Source organism: Salvelinus namaycush, chromosome 2 (assembly GCF_016432855.1).
Source record: "Salvelinus namaycush isolate Seneca chromosome 2, SaNama_1.0, whole genome shotgun sequence".
Classification (NCBI taxonomy): Eukaryota; Metazoa; Chordata; class Actinopteri; order Salmoniformes; family Salmonidae; genus Salvelinus; species Salvelinus namaycush.
In genome coordinates, this window is record NC_052308.1 from 17,564,696 (window position 1) to 17,582,929 (window position 18,234).

The 18,234-nt window shown below is 43.7% G+C and overlaps 1 pseudogene; it reads right to left on the reverse strand.

The window, feature by feature from the left end:
- LOC120020584 overlaps positions 1-18,234 on the reverse strand; it is a 187,067-nt pseudogene that overhangs the window by 25,441 nt on the left and 143,392 nt on the right.

Here is an 18,234-nt window from a genome sequence, read left to right on the forward strand (position 1 = left end):
AAACAAAACATTTTATTATTGCCTATATATGCCTATATATACAATATGTATCCTGTCTTGAATGAAAAGGTCATATTTTGCAATTTCCCCAAATATATGAGAACTAGAAGTACAAGCATTTCGCTACACTCACATTAACATCTGCTAACCATGTGTATGTGACAAATAAAATTTGATTTGATCTCTGACGAGAGACAGGCTCTCCTCCATCTTGCGTTACAAACATTGGACTGGTCCATTCAGTAGCAGGGCAAGACTCTGTGAAGATGACGTACAGCGTAATGAAATATGTCAAGATGTGAACAGGGCATAACGCGCCATATCATTCCTATGAAGCTCGCTTGGTAATGAAGCTTGCTTGGTTCCTTGATCTGATTTATAGGCTATACATCAAAGTAGCCTATTTTGCATTGATAAGCAAATATAATCTCAGCGACTGTTCAAACAATAAACCAAACAACAGTGTAGCCTTATTAGAATCCCCCCAAAAGGTATTTTGTTTCGAAAAAATTACTATTTATTCCAGGCTATTGGTAAAAACAACAGCGAAAGATGTGCTTTTTCTCTGCGACCAAAACATGATGACGTTCTATTTTTAGCTGATGGGAATGAATACAGTCAAGCAGCATATCAAACTGGGATAACATTGTAGGTTACACCGGCAAGTAAAATAATATTTATCAGGGATTATTTCACATGGAGAAGTGGGAAGCTGAAAGGCTAGCTAGCTTTTAGCTAATCAATAAACCAAACAACATTGTAGCCTTATTAGAATAAAAATAATAATAACGAGCTGAGTTAGTGTGGGGGTGCTGTCTAACGGCGAATAAACTATAAACGATCAAAATAAAGAAAGTCGCACACTCCATGTATAATCTACCAGCAATTTAATGGGTATTTACCAATGACTGTGCCAATCACTGTGCCTTCCTCAGGGTAATGTCATAAATACTTGAACCAGGTTATGTAGAAACACAGTGCAATTAGTGTAACCAATGACAGTGGTGAGGGGTGTGTCATAATGATTAAGTTAATTAAAATGAATTAGTGAAACTGTTAACAAAATAGTATATGGCATATTAAATATATTATGCTATTGTTATCATATAGAAACATAATGGAATATTGTACATCATATTAGCGTCAACATACATTATTGTTTAATTCAATTTCACATCATTTCGTATTTCATTTTTGTTACATGTAATATTGGTTCAACCTTAATATATAATGAACATCCTCAACAGGGGGAACATATTAGGTGTACGCTAATATAATAATTTTTACATTTATAAGACTTGTTCATAAAGGAGTGTTCATAAGAAGGGCCTGAGATCAAAGTCAATATTCAGACCACTAGGGGTCAATGTTTTCAGATAGGATATCCAGTAAGCCTCTCTTTGTAGTAGTGGGATCTCAATGTTACCTCCTCTCCTTGGTAGAGCAACATGCTCAATGCCTGTGTATTTGAGAGAGGAGATGGGATGGTTAGCTTCAACAAAGTGAGCTGCTACTGGATAGTCAATGTTCTTACACCTGATTGAGCTGCGGTGTTAATAGAATCCCCCAAAAGTTATTTTGTTTAGAAGTGATAGTGTTATTCTAGGATATTTTAAAACATAAAAACAGATAGCCATGTGCATTAAAATTATGTTTAGCCCATAGACATTAAAACCAGTAGATAGTGATAGCGCTGATGTCATCCAAGTGTTTCTGTAGAAAAAACCCTTGATGACACATGAAGCCGGAAGAACTTGAATTTGAAGCACACCATATTGTTGAATGGGGCTGAATGGCAACAAAAAATGGTTAAAGTGGCCGTAGCTAGCAAAGGATCATAGTCGATGTAGTCGTTTTCATCCTGCCTGAGGGAGTCGATCTTAATGTCTATGGCATGAGCCTCATTGTAGCCTGCCGGCCTGTGATTTGTCTGTGTCAGCACGTAGTCCTATGTGACGACGAATGTAGTAGTCAGAATGGATCACTATTTCATTAAATATCATGATTTGTAGCAAACTTTAAAATAATTCACCGTGGGGATCGAACTTGATCATAATAAACCAAATTTAGAGCCCAAAACAGCCTTCGGGGCTGTTGGCGATCGTCATTTTAGGCTTTATAGGTCAGACCAGGGCTTTTGACACCGCTAAGTCACTAATCAGTAACCGACCAGCAGAGCTTGTGACTTCACGCTCCAGACTGGACACTGGGGGCCTGGTTTAGCCAACTTGCTTGCAAAGGAAGACAACAAGACAACAAGAGAGACTCTTCTTTAGCTTTCACCACAAATGAGAAGACAAGAAAACCTCTGTTGCCCTATTGTGAATGTTGCAATTTGGGAGTCTGGACCGGCAAGGTATCATGTTACCAAAAGATCTATGCACATGAAGCTTGTAGAGTCCCTGAAGTCTTACCTCCATCCTCACACTTCTCTGGGGGCTTGGCCTTCTTGGCCAGGCGGGGGTCCAGCCAGGTGGTGGTCTTGCTGTTGTGACTGTTAAGGGCAGATAAGAGAAACATTCAAAAACCTGAGCCAGCTACTGACACTGGTATTTTCATGATAGTAAAGGTAGACAGTCATGTACCCACCTACTCTATATTCTGTTATACTTTCTTTGAAAGCTACACAAGTTATATATAACTGATTGACACATTTATACATCCTGCTATGCATTCAAATGAAGGAAAACTGAAACAGAGTATTCATTATGATATTGTGGCGATTTCAGACAAGAGTGGCTGGAAGTAGAGCATTGTAGAGGCATGAATTTTAAGCCTGAGCCCTACCCATGCCGGCGACGTTCAGCCCCTACCTTGCCAAGGCCCGATTGCTTCTGCCAAATTCAAGGCAGAAACCCGAAATCAGAAATAACTTCCATCTTTAGTAAATTCATTAGCTGTTCTTCTCGGCCTGTCACTCGCTTCCTGCACACAGTTCGCTCTGCATGCGCTCTGCTCGTGGCACTCTGAGTCTGTGAGTATCCATATCAACGGCTCCACTTGGGCTTCTCAATGAAGAGACATGAGAGAGCTGTTAGCTACTTTTCGTCACTCTAAACTCCAAAACTCAAGGAACATTATTATTTTCTATGAAATAATCTCTCCTGTCTTATATTTGACAAGGTTGAAGCACTTCTGACACCATGTTATGATCTTAGTCAGATATGACTGTACTGCTCAGCAGAGCATGAGCAAACGGCTCAGCTTCAAAATGTTAGTGATCAATTTAGTGATACCCAAGCTCTACCCGTAGCTAGTTATTGATGAAAAAAACTGCCTTACCCGGCCCTAACCCGTCGGGCTCGGGTCGGGTAACAGAGAACTAGCTGGAAGCCAAATCTGTTTACAAAAAACTCAAGGGCTTCTGAGAGAGCTATATTTACTAAATTGTTCCTAAAACACAGTATTGATTTTTTCGGGAAGTTGTCTTGAAGAGAAACCATCAAATTCATTAGCTTAGACCAGAACCACTTTTGGAACAATCATGTAGGCTAGGGCTGTAAGTCAATATAAGTAGATTTTAAAGAGACCCACACCAGTCCAGGCCTTGGCTTGTTTACCTAAATAACCCAAATCCTCTGTCTGTTCGGCATGGCTTATGTAACACCTGTGCTGTGTGCTTCACTAATCTAATCAACAATGTCATGTCATGATACTTTGCATGATGCTGATCAGATATAGTCATCCATGCATAACCTGTAACGTACATAACATTCCACATTCAGTCTAGAGCAGAAATGCATGTTCTGCATTTCAAACATATTAAGCTCATATTAATGAGCTTTGAACTCTGGAGTTATCTATGCACGTACAGTGTAGTAGCACTGTGTAACCAACCAGGACTAAAAGGTTGTCTCTTTGTCCTGTCCCTGAGTAGATATACAGGAGCTGGTGCAGTACTCACTCTATGAAGTAGACCATGCCCGTCTCAGTGTAGGCCATCTCCCAGTTGAGAGGCAGGGGTTCCAGGCTGTCATCGCCGGGCAGAGAGCTCCACATACGGAAGTCCATGGCACTGCTGGACTGGGTGTAGCTGGGCACCGCCTTCCTCCACGATGCCCCTTCTTTGTGCTCTGTAGCCCAGGAGAGAGAGAGAGAAAGAGCGAGAGACAGAGAGAGACAGAGAGAGAGAGAGACAGAGAGAGAGCAGAAGGTTAGCCTGCATGGACACCTCCAGCCTCCCAGCATGCAGTGGGAGGGGGGAGGGTTTGATGTTGCTACAGGATTTGCATGCAAGAGATGGTGTGTTCTGTTCACCAAGGCTCTTTTTCATTTGCATGTACGTGTGAGCGTATTTATGCATATGTGGTACCCTCCCCCTGGATTTAAATGATACAAGTAGCTGGGGTGGATTCATAGTAAAAATGCCATTTGAGGCAATTTTGGCACAATAATACTGTCCCACTGCTCTTTATGGTTATTTCTATGTAAAAGAAAATGTGTGTATTAATTTAATGAGAACTGCAATAAAAGCACACCAATCAACTTTGCACCCAATTGGTCCTTGCAAACTTCGGGCTACAAAAAGCTGCCAAATGAAACTTATACACAAGAGTCTTCTAATGGAGGGACTGTTTGTGTAATGCTAACCTCTGCACAAGTATATGATACAATGAGGCTCAAGGCCACACAGCTTATTCTAGTGTATTCCCCAGAACTGATGCAGCCCATAAGCGTGTCAAATTTGTGCATGTGATTCTGTATTTCAGTAAATACTACACTACCGCATCCATAAGACTTGCTAATATTTACAACATATCCCCTATCTACTTGAAGGATGGGGAGGAACTGGCAAACGTCTCCAAATGAGTCTGACTCCCCATGCTAATCTGACACACACACACACACACACACACACACACACACACACACACACACACACACACACACACACACAGTGGATGCTTTGACTGGCCTCATGTAAGCATGCACAATGGGCAGCCTTGGGGCAGCTCCTTGTGGAGAGTTCAGAGGGCTGAGAGCCTGACAGCTCACACCATACTGACTGCACTAGACCAGGGCTCTCCAACCCTGTTCCTGGAGAGCTACCCTCCTGTAGGTTTTCATTCCAACCCAAGTTGTAACTCACCTGATTCAGCTTCTCAACCAGTTAATTATTAGAATCAGGTGCGTTAGATTAGGGTTGGAGCGAAACCCTACAGGACAGTAGCTCTCCAGGAACAGGGTTGGATAGCCCTGCACTAGAAACATACAGGAAGTCAGCCAGGGGTCAGGGTTTGTCTTTCACACAGAGACCAGGGAAGTTCAGTCAGGAGTTTGGGCATTACGCTTAATTTTTCCATGAAACTTCTGACCCATTCATAACTGTTTCCATCTATGGTTGGTTTAGAATGAAAAGTTCCTAACACCCACATTGCTGCAGTACAGCAGACATGTGATTTATTTTACTTAGAAAGACTTGTTCCTGTCCATCGTGCATGCCTGATAATAAAACAGCAGAAGGCATACTGTAACCCATTTCTCTTAAAGTCAGGCTATCCTTGGGCACATACTTTAATTTGTTAGTCTTATTTTTTTTTTTTTTTAAACTGCATTGTTGGTTAGGGCTTGTAAGTAAGCATTTCACTGTAAGGTCTACACCTGTTGTATTCGGCGCATGTGACAAATAACATTTGATTTGATTTGATTTTGACTGCTCCTTTGAGAGAGAGGTCCTGATTGATCACACACACAGTCTCTGGTCTCTGGGTAAGAAGTCTGCTGCCTTCAAGGTAACCTGCACTCCAGTAGAAAGTGTTACTGATACTGAATGTGCTTGAGGCATAACTTTGAGATGGAGCCTGCGGGAAGTGGCTGGCTATACAGACAGAGCATGACAGATAGCACAGACTGGGAGTAATGGGGAAGATGATCAGAGCTCCATAGGTCAATATATATAGGGCAGAAATGTATAGAGCAGAAATATATTATAGAGAAATTTTTTTATATCATCCATAGCAGGGGTTGGAACAGTTTCAGGCAAAAGAACGAAAAACTGGAAAATAACAAAACAAATCTCAGAACGGAAACAGATCTGTAGTGTTCCGGAACAGAATCGTTATTTTAAAATCTTGAGAATCGTTTAATAATGTTATTTTTTGTTCCAAAAATATTCTTAATATCTAGTATATATTTATGCAATTCAGTGTAGTTCTGATGGTAATAATAGCCGAAACACATTCCAACTCATGTCAGGTAATGATGTTCAGCGCTTCATGCCAAGCCCCCTACATGTCCATCCCTCTTTCTCACTCTTCCCATCTCGCACCTGCACTTCTATGACCAATCAAACATGTAAACAACTAGCTTACCCATTCCATAGCAAGTTTCTCTATCTACTGTAAATGTAAAAACTATTCTTTTTTGTAGGTTCAGAACTCTATGCTGGTCGGAAACACTGGAACGGAACGAAGAAAATAGGGGTTCTGTTCGGAGCGGAACGATTGGAAAATAATTTTGCTTCCATCCCTGGTCCATAGTCATCATAATGTAGAGCTAAAAGTAGAACATGAGAGACAGATACTGGGAGATATATGTGAGGTACAACAGAGGACTATCCTGAGGAAAGAGAGAAAGGGCAGGAGAGGGGTTTTGAGTATGAGATGTACTGACCTGGGAGGCCGTTGGCCAGAGGTGGCCTCTCATCATCGTCTTCTTCCTCAGGGACCACGCTGTCCTTCCTGTCCATCTTGCTGACGGACGTGGTGCGTTTACGCTGGACCTCGTTGTCATAGTCCTCATCAAACAGCACCTGATCCACCAGGTCAGGCTGCACCAGTGTGGGCTCCGCTGGGGGCTTTGGGGTCCCATAGTAGTTACCTAGAGATCGAGAGAGAGACAGAGACAGAGAACGAGAGAGAGAGAGAGATATGAGTGTCTGACACGTTCCCTATTCTCAACCATACCTATAGCTGGTATGCAACGCTGGTATGCAATTGCCATTTATTGTGCATTTAGGCTATCTGAAAAATAACTGGTTAAGTAAGGGGACCACAATCTTGGGATCACGGTACTGTAACCAATATGGAAAATGGTCCTCATTTTGTACATGAACACGTTGCTGTCTTTTAATACCAATATGCATGTCAATTTTCTAGTGTCACTGTTCAGTAGCATGTTAGCTAGCACAACAGCTAAGGTAGCAACAATATCAGCTGACATCAAAGCAAAACTTCCCTTTTCCAGATGGATCCCCTTCCCCTACCCGTGGTGTTGGAAGAAGCTGCATTGGGAAGAGGATCGGTAAACACCCAGGAATAATGTTTATGGTGCACTCACTCATAACCCTTTTTGTGAGGGATAAATTAGTGTATCGTCTTCAATCTTGATAAGGTAAGAAAATGTCTTATTCTATAAATGGAGCCTATACATTCCTTATTTGTAACAATTAGATCTTTCATTGCTTTAAACTAGCAGCTAGCTCATCTTGATCATGTGTTGTTCCTTCTTTCTTTCTTTCTGGAAGCAATCAGTTACAAGGCAAAAGGACAGATTGAGGCCTTCAATAAAACTGAGGACCGAGAAATGTGTGCACCAGGTCATGGCTTCTTACATGTATGGCTTTGAGATGTAAGTTAACAATTAGTAATTTTGGAAGAATAATATGATTTGCCAAATTAGGCTAAACTAAATTTGATGTTGCTTTTGTATTGTTATCACAGGCTGAACACTAACATTTTTGTAGCTTTCATGAGGCTTACACAAGTGTATGGTGGCAATTCCACCATTTTCAAACTCATTTTCACTCCAGCACAATACCAGTGTCTATATTTGTGAAAATGTAACATTCTCTACATTTTTTTTTTTTAACTGCCTAAAAATATACAGTGAAGATAACAGAGCATCATTTGCTAATTTAGGTCATGGATGGATCAATCTCTGACTAGCTGCTGAACACTCTCGGTATCTAAATTTATGCAGAGAAAACATAATTATTCAACATTCATTAAGATAGTTGAACACCGCCATTCTTTTAGCTTTCATGAGGCTTACACAAGTGTATGAGTTCCTTAAGAGCCTATAAGAATACCAATGTTTGGATAGTTACCACTTTGATACATTATGTAAATAATACTATTATTATCAGTATTATTATTATATTGCAATATATAACGTGCAAAAATATTCAAAGAACATTTTCATTTGCAGCATACAAACTTAAAGGGCAATTCCACCACTTTTCAACCTAATTTTCATTATCTCTAGCACAATACACATTTCTACTTACAGTACCAGTCAAAGGTTTAGACACACCTACTCATTCAAGGGCTTTTCTTTATTTTTGCTATTTTCTACATTGTAGAATAATAGTGAAGACATCAAAACTATGAAATAACACATATGGAATAATGTAGTAACCAACTAAAGTGTTAAACAAATCAAAACATATGTTATATTTGAGATTCTTCAAAGTAGCCATCCTTGCCTTGATGACAGCTTAGCACACTCTTGGCATTTTCTCAACCAGCTTCATGAGATAGTCACCTGGAATCCATTTCAATTAACAGGTGTGCCTTGATAAAAGTTAATTTGTGGAATTTCTTTTCTTCTTATTGTGTTTGAGCCAATCAGTTGTGTTGTGACAAGGTAGGCTTGATACACAGAAAATAGCCCTATTTGGTAAAATACCAAGTCTATATTATGGCAAGAATAAGCAAAGAGAAATGACAGTCCATCATTACTTTAAGACATGAAGGTCAGTAAATGCGGAAAATTTCAAGAACTTTGAAAGTTTGTTCAAGTGCAGTCGCAATAACCATCAAGCGCTATGATGAAACTGGCTCTCATGAGGACCGCCACAGGAAAGGAAGACACAGAGTTACCTCTGCTGCAGAGGATAAGTGCATTAGAGTTACTAGCCTCAGACATTGCAGCCCAAATAAATGCTTCACAGAGTTCAAGTAACAGACACATCTCAACATCAACTGTTCAGAGGAGACTGCGTAAAATCAGGCCTTCATGGTGAATTGCTGTGAAGAAACCACTACTAAAGGACACCAATAAGAAGAAGAGACTTGTTTGGGCAAAGAAAAATGAGCAATGGACATTAGATCCGTGGAAATTTGTCCTTTGGTCTAGAGTCCAAATTTAAGATTTTTGGTTCCAAACGCCATGTCTTTGTGAGACGCAGAGTAGATGAACGGATGATCTCCGCATGTGTTTCCCACTGTGATTTATTTAGAATTCAAGGCACACTTAACCAGCATGGCTACCACAGCATTCGGCAGCGATACGCCATCCTATCTGGTTTGCGCTTAGTGGGACTATCATTTGCTTTTCAAGAGGACAATAACCCAACACACCTCCAGGCTGGGTGAGGGCTATTTGACCAAGAAGGAGAGTGATGGAGTGTTGCATCAGATGACCTGGCCTACACAATCACCCAACCTCAACCCAATTGAGATGGTTTGGGATGAGTTTGGACCGCAGAGTGAAGGAAAAGCAGCCAAAAAGTGCTCAGCATATGTGGGAACTCCTTCAAGACTGTTGGAAAAGCATTCCTCATTTAGCTGGTTGAGAGAATGCCAAGAGTGTGCAAAGGGTGGCTACTTTGAATAATCCTAAATCTAAAATATATTTTAATTTGTTTAACACTTTTACTCCATGATTCCATATGTGTTATTTCATAGTTGATGCCTTCACTATTATTCTAAAATGTAGAAAATAGTCAAAATAAAGAAAAACCCTTGAATGAGTAAGTGTGTCCAAACTTTTGACTAGTACTGTATGTGAAAAAGGCGCTTTTCCACGTTTTGTAGAAAAATATATAAAGTAAAACATTTATGCCTCAACATTTTTTAAATATGTGATTTTCAAACACTTTGAGATTCGCAGTGACATGGAGATCAAGAAAATACCCTCCTTCTGGCTTGAAACTCATTGCAGGTTTTGAAAATCACAGTTTTTCTTACTTTTAATCCTACCCTGTGATGTCACAGAGAAGCACTTTCTTCTTATCTTTTTAACCACAGATCATAGAAACACATATGTAGACATTGCTATGGTGCTGGAGATAATGAATGAGGTTGAAAAGTGGCGGAGTTGTCCTTTAATATGATGAACAGGAATAACATTTACTCTCACGGGTGGCCAGAAAATAACTATATGAAAGCTACGCCCCTGAAAATAAGCCACGCCTCCTGAAAATTACATAAAAAAATACCCAGCTGCCGGGTCAAACCAGCATGAAAGTGAATGAGCGCATTTGAGTGGTAAGCGTAAAACTAGACCAAAGTCTGGGTAATTCCAAATTTGGGTAATCCCAACAACCCAACTGGCTGGGTCAAAATAACCTGGTGTGTGTTCTGTCCAATATTTACCCAGCGTTGGGTTACCAAATAACCACATTTGTAACCCAGCATTTTTTTGGTGTAGTTTTCACATTTCATCTAAATGTTGTAGCTACATAAAAATATGAAATAAACGATTTATTTGGGAAATATCCCGTCTTTACTCTTTTCTTCATTAGAATGCTGATGATTTCAAGTTGTATTGGATTTATTTTGACCTGTTAAGGCATTGAATACATGTTGTTTAGTGTATTTAGAAATGTTTTGTATTTTTAGTTTACTCTGTGAGAAGCAAGTTCTTTTAAAGTTATATGTGATTTGGTTTATGTAGATACAACATTTCAATGTTGTTTATACACAATGTTGCCAAAAACCTGATTTAATTTCCATATTCATAATGAGTTTGCAGCAATTTTTTAGCAATCAGTAGAATGTTCACCACAAGTTTCTCAGAATTGCTTACCAGAAGTTTGCAAATCTCCACAAATTGGCCGCAACAGTTTGCCACAAAACTAATTTGCATGTGAAAATATGATCTTGCTGTAAATTTGCATCAAATTGGGCCAAAGATTTGCCACAAATGTTTGTCAGAAGCCTGTCTCCCCACTCCCCACTAGAGATTTTTTCTGCAACCAATTGCACTGATCATTGAATATAGCAATGAACTATCTATGAGAGTTTTTTCTCCCATTGAAGAAAAACCCTGTGACACTGCCTATAAATATTTTGTGAAGATAATAGAGCATAATTTGCGAATTTAGCTGTAACGGCTGTCGACGTCGTTCTCCTCCTCAGACGAGGAGGAGCATGGATCGGACCAACACGCAGCGAGGTATGTAGACATGATGATTTTAATAATAATAACGAAAACGAAAATACACTTGAACAAACTACAAAACAACAAACGACGTTAAACAGACCTGAACATGAGAACTACATAACACGAAGAACGCACGAACAGGAACAGACTAAACAAACGAAACAGTCCCGTGTGGTGACGAACACAAACACGGAAGACAATCACCCACAAACAAACAGTGAGAACAGCCTACCTTAATATGGTTCTCAGAGGAAACATCAAACACCTGCCTCTAATTGAGAACCATATCAGGCAACACATTTAACCCAACATAGAAACACATAACATAGAATGCCCACCCCAACTCACGCCCTGACCAACTCAACACATACAAAAACAATGGAAAACAGGTCAGGAACGTGACAGAACCCCCCCCTCAAGGTGCGTACTCCGGGCGCACAACCAAAGTCTAGGGGAGGGTCTGGGTGGGCATCTGTCCACGGTGGCGGCTCCGGCTCCGGACGTGGTCCCCACCCCACCATAGTCAATCCCCGCTTCCGTAGCCTCCTCCCAATGGCCACCCTCCAAATTAACCCCACTGGATTAAGGGGCAGCACCGGACTAAGGGGCAACACCGGAATGAGGGGCAGCTCCGAACTGAGGGGCAGCTCTGGACTGGCTGGCGGATCCTGGCTGGCTGGCTCTGGCGGATCCTGGCTGGCTGGCTCTGGCGGATCCTGGCTGGCTGGCTCTGGCGGATCCTGGCTGGCTGGCTCTGGCGGATCCTGGCTGGCTGGCGGCTCTTGCTGCTCATGGCTGGCTGGCGGCTCTTGCTGCTCATGGCTGGCTGGCGGCTCTTGCTGCTCATGGCTGGCTGGCGGCTCTTGCTGCTCATGGCTGGCTGGCGGCTCTGGCTGCTCATGGCTGGCTGGCGGCTCTGGCTGCTCATGGCTGGCTGGCGGCTCTGGCTGCTCATGGCTGGCGGAAGGCTCTGGCTGCTCATGTCTGGCGGAAGGCTCTGGCTGCTCCTGTCTGGCGGAAGGCTCTGGCTGCTCCTGTCTGGCGGAAGGCTGCTCCTGTCTGGCGGAAGGCTGCTCCTGTCTGGCGGAAGGCTCTGGCTGCTCCTGTCTGGCGGAAGGCTCTGGCTGCTCCTGTCTGGCGGAAGGCTCTGGCTGCTCCTGTCTGGCGGACGGCTCTAGCGGCTCCTGTCTGGCAGACGGCTCTAGCGGCTCCTGTCTGGCGGATGGCTCTGAAGGCTCATGACAGACGGGCGGCTTTGAAGGCTCAGTACAGACGGGCAGCTTTGAAGGCTCAGTACAGACGGGCAGTTCATGCGGCGCTTGGCAGACAGACAGTTCAGACGGCGTTGGGCAGACGGGCAATTCAGGCGCCGTTGGGCAGACGGGCAGTTCAGACGGCGTTGGGCAGACGGGCAGTTCAGGCGCCGCTGGGCAGACGGCAGACTCTGGCCGGCTGAGACGCACTGTAGGCCTGGTGCGTGGTGCCGGAACTGGAGGTACCGGGCTAAGGACACGCACCTTCAGGCTAGTGCGGGGAGCAGCAACAGGACGCACAGGACTCTGGAGGCGCACAGGAGGCTTGGTGCGTGGTGTAGGCACTGGTGGTAATGGGCTGGAGACACGCACCATAGGGCTAGTGCGTGGAGGAGGAACAGGGCTCTGGAGACGCACAGGAGGCTTGGTGCGTGGTGCCGGTACTGGTGGTAATGGGCTGGAGACACGCACCACAGGGCTAGTGCGTGGAGGAGGAACAGGGCTCTGGAGACGCACAGGAAGCCTGGTGCGTGGTGTAAGCACTGGTGGTAGTGGGCTGGGGCGGGGAGGTGGCGCCGGATATACCGGACCATGCAGGCGTACTGGCTCCCTTGAGCACTGAGCCTGCCCAACCTTACCTGGTTGTATGCTCCCCGTAGCCCGACCAGTGCGGGGAGGTGGAATAACCCGCACTGGGCTATGTAGGCGAACCGGGGACACCATGCGTAAGGCTGGTGCCATGTATGCCGGCCCGAGGAGACGCACTGGTGGCCAGATGCGTTGGGCCGGCTTCATGACATCCGGCTCAATACTCAATCTAGCCCTGCCAGTGCGGGGAGGTGGAATAACCCGCACCGGGCTAAGCACACGTACAGGAGACACCGTGCGCTCTACCGCATAACACGGTGTCTGCCCGTACTCTCGCTCTCCACGGTAAGATCGGGAAGTTGGCGCAGGTCTCCTACCTGACTTCGCCACACTACCCTTTAGCCCCCCCCAAGAAATTTTTGGGCTTGACTAACAGGCTTCCTACCGCGTCGTCGTGCTGCCTCCATTCGCCGGTATCCCTCCTCACACTGTGCCAGAGAATCCCAGGCGGGCTCCGGCACTCTCCTTGGGTCGATCGCCCACCTGTCGATCTCCTCCCACGTAGTGTAGCCCAGATCCTTCTCCTGCTTCCGTGCTGCCTCCTCATACCGCCGCCTCTCGGCTTTAGCTGCCTCCAGCTCTTCACGAGGGCGGCGATATTCTCCAGGTTGAGCCCATGGACCTTTACCGTCCAGTATTTCCTCCCATGTCCAGAAATCCTGCGATCGCTGCTGTTGCTTTTCACGCTGCTTGGTCCTTGTTAGGTGGGTGATTCTGTAACGGCTGTCGACGTCGTTCTCCTCCTCAGACGAGGAGGAGCATGGATCGGACCAACACGCAGCGAGGTATGTAGACATGATGATTTTAATAATAATAACGAAAACGAAAATACACTTGAACAAACTACAAAACAGCAAACGACGTTAAACAGACCTGAACATGAGAACTACATAACACGAAGAACGCACGAACAGGAACAGACTAAACAAACGAAACAGTCCCGTGTGGTGACGAACACAAACACGGAAGACAATCACCCACAAACAAACAGTGAGAACAGCCTACCTTAATATGGTTCTCAATCAGAGGAAACGTCAAACACCTGCCTCTAATTGAGAACCATATCAGGCAACACATTTAACCCAACATAGAAACACATAACATAGAATGCCCACCCCAACTCACGCCCTGACCAACTCAACACATACAAAAACAATGGAAAACAGGTCAGGAACGTGACATTAGCTCATGGGATGATCAATCTCTGACTAGCTGTTGAACACTGTGTATAAAAATGAATGCACACAAAATGTTATTATTCAACATTCATTATATTATATTTTTTTATGTGCACACTGATTTGAGAAGCCGACAATATTTGATGTGTATTTGTTTGCTAAACATGAGAATATGTTCATGGGAGTAATATGGAATTATATTTAGGCAATATTACATTTTAAGGTCAAATACTTACATTGCTTTACAAAAAGTAACAATTACACAGAGCCTATTCAGTGGAAACATATTTAATAAGCAGCTTAATTAAAGAACCGGGAAAAGATGCCACTGGGAAATAGGGTTTTCAGCAAAATAATTACCCCTTGTAAAATTGATTTCCTTTTCATTTGAACTGCGCTTATTCTCATCTTATAAACATTTAATCTATCTCTCCACCTATTAAAATGTAAACATTGCAGGTACGTCTATTATAGAAGATATGCACAAACTCAAAACACAGCTTTATTTTCTCTTTATAAGGTAACAAAGTGGGGAAATAGGACAAAGACTTAAAAAAGCAGTGCAGCAAATACAACACAATGCTTGGTGGAAAATCCTTCCATTTCAATGACCACGCAATACTTGTTCAGTTGTGTCTTTAAAAAGCCCCATGTCAGTCAAGAGCCCCTAACACGCAGAATGATAGTAGCTACAGTATGGTAAAGTGGGTTAATGCAGCTGTGCTCATCTCTGACTCCTTCATAGCAGTGGGGATGAGAAGCCTGGATCAAAACATCTCCCTCCAATTGTCATGTCTCGCGCTACGGGCTCACCACTCACCACCGTTCTCCAAATGACACTCATCCGCATTTTTCAGAGATGGTTTCATTAACACCGGTGGAACAGAGATAGCAGGGAGAGATTGGGGTCCGCTCGCTAATCCCTGCCTGTCTCCTGCCATTCATCAGTCAGATGCTGTAGCACGTTGATGAATTACTTACAAAAACATATCTCTGGGTAAATGTGTGTCATAAATGTGAAGGAGTGTGAAAGCGCACAGTCAGGGGAGATTTCTGCTATAATTTGTTATTTTAAACTACGGGGAGGCCTCATAAACTGACAAGCAGAGGGGTGGCTTGTTTGACATGACTTAAACATGGCAAATGCCAAGAGGTTTATGAGTCACCTTACTGTATAATTTCATATGTACACTCATACTGTATGTACTCACAGTTCTCATAGGAATCAGAATCATGAACACAGTGGGATTCCCTGGCCCAAGAACATTTGACAAGAATTTGAATTAGACAGACTCTCCCATTTCCTGGTAACAGTTATGTCAGCAGCCCCAAACCATGTGCTTTGTTCATTTCTGGGCAGCTGTCCCTGTGCTGTGCTGCCTGACCCGACCTGAACCACACAGAAGAGCAGCGCCAGAGTGAGGGTTGAGCCCAGACGGACTCCCTCTCAGAGCCTGGCACAGATGGCTGTGTCTGCTTGGCATGAAACCTGGGACCCTGTGGGCCACCCTGGCACGAACTGCATTCCAGCAGCACCGCCTGGGTGAAGGAAGAGGCCTCAGCTCACTGGGCAGGGCAGGTCTGGCATTGCACTGGGTGAGTCTGTGTGACAAAGCCCCTACTTAACAATGGGGGATATACAGTGCCTTGCAAAAGTATTCATCCCCCTTGGAGTTTTTACATTTTGTTGCATTACAATCTGTAATTTAAATAGATTTTTATTTGGATTTCATGTGATGGACATACACAAAATAGTCCAAATTGGTGAAGTGAAATGAAAAAAATGATTTAAAAAGAAAACGGAAAAGTGGTGTGTGCATATGTATTCACGCCCTTTGCTATGAAGCCCCTAAATAAAATCTGGTGAAACCAATCACCTTCAGAAATCACAAAATTAGTTAAATAAAGTCCACCTGTGTGCAATCTAAGTGTCACATGATCTGTCACATGATCTCAGCATATACACATGTTCTGAAAGGCCCCAGAGTCTGCAACACCACTAAGCAAGGGGCACCACCAAGAAAGCGGCACCATGAAGACCAAGGAGCTCTCCAAACAGGTCAGGGACAAAGTTGTGGAGAAGTACAGACCAGGGTTGGGTTAAAAAAAATATCAGAAACTTTGAACATCCCACAGAGCACCATTAAATTCATTATTAAAAAATGGAAAGAATATGGCACCACAACAAACCTGCCAAGAGAGGGCCGCCCACCAAAACTCACAGACCAGGCAAGGAGGGCATTAATCAGAGAGGCAGCAAAGATACTAAAGATAACCCTGAAGGAGCTGCAAACCTCCACAGTGGAGATTGGAGTATCTGTCCATAGGACCATTTTAAGCCGCACACTCCAGAGAGCTGGGCTTTACGGAAGAGTGGCCAGAAAAAAGCCATTGCTTAATTAAAGAACTGCCAAAAGGGGCGGAGTTAGCCTGCAGAGTTCTGTCATACTATCCAGGTCTGTGCCCAAAAAATTTCAGCTTCTACTTTTAAAAATCCACCTTCTGCCCCCAGCTGTGCCCTGGACACCATATATGGATTGACTGCCCCCTATCTATCATCAGAACTCGTACTGTTTGGTGACCTAAACTGGGACATGCTTAACACCCAGTCCGTCCTACAATCTAAGATAGATGCCCTAAATCTCACACAAATTATCAATGAACCTACCAGGCACAACCCCAAATCCGTAAACACGGGCACCCTCATAGATATCATCCTAACCAACCTGCCCTCCAAATACACCTCTGCTGTCTTCAACCAAGATCTCAGCGATCACTGCCTCATTGCCTGCATCCGTAATGGGTCTGTGGTCAAAAGACCACCCCTCATCACTGTCAAATGCTCCCTAAAACACTTCAGCGAGCAGCCCTTTCTAATCGACCTGGCCCGGGTATCCTGGAAGGATATTGACATTCTGTCAGTAGAGGATGCCTGGTTATTCTTTAAAAGTGCTTTCCTCACCATCTTAAATAAGCATGCCCCATTCAAAAAATTAGAACCAGGAACAAATATAGACCTTGCTTCACTCCAGACCTGACTGCCCTTGACCAGCACAAAAACATCCTGTGGCGTACTGCATTAGCATCGAATAGCTCCCGCGATATCCAACTTTTCAGGGAAGTTAGGAACCAATATAGACAGGCAGTTAGGAAAGCAAAGGCTAGCTTTTTCAAACAGAAATTTGCATCCTGTAGCACAAACTCCAAAAAGTTCTGGGACACTGTAAAGTCCATGGAGAACAAGAGCACCTCCTCCCAGCTGCCCACTGCACTGAGGCTAGGACACACTGTCATCACCGATAAATCCACGATAATTGAGAATTTCAATCATCATTTTTCTACGGCTCAACAGCCATGCACCCCCCACAGCAACTTGCCCAAGCCTCCCCCATTTCTCCTTCACCCAAATCCATTTAGACGATGTTCTGAAAGAGCTGCAAAATCTGGACCCCTACAAATCAGCCGGGCTAGACAATCTGGACCCTCTCTTATTAAAATTATCCACCGCAATTGTTGCAACCCCTATTACTAGCCTGTTCAACCTCTCTTTTGTATCGTCTGAGATCCCCAAAGATTGGAATGCTGCCGCGGTCATCCCCCTCTTCAAAGGGGGAGACACTCTAGACCCAAACTGTTACAGACCTATATCTAGCCTACCATGCCTTTCTAAGGTCTTCGAAAGCCAAGTTAACTAACCTCCAGACGAGCTTCAATGCCATACAACTCTCCTTCCGTGGCCTCCAACTGCTCTTAAATGCAAGTAAAACTAAATGCATGCTCTTCAACTGATCGCTGCTTGCACCTGCCCTCCCGTACAGCATCACTACTCTGGACGGTTCTGACTTAGAATATGTGGACAACTACAAATGCCTAGGTGTCTGGTTAGATTGTAAACTCTACTTCCAGACTCACATTAAGCATCTCCAATCCAAAATGAAATCTAGAATCGGCTTCCTATTTCGCAACAAAGCATCCTTCACTCATGCTGCCAAACATACCCTCGTAAAACTGGCTATCCTACGATCCTTGACTTTGGCGATGTCATT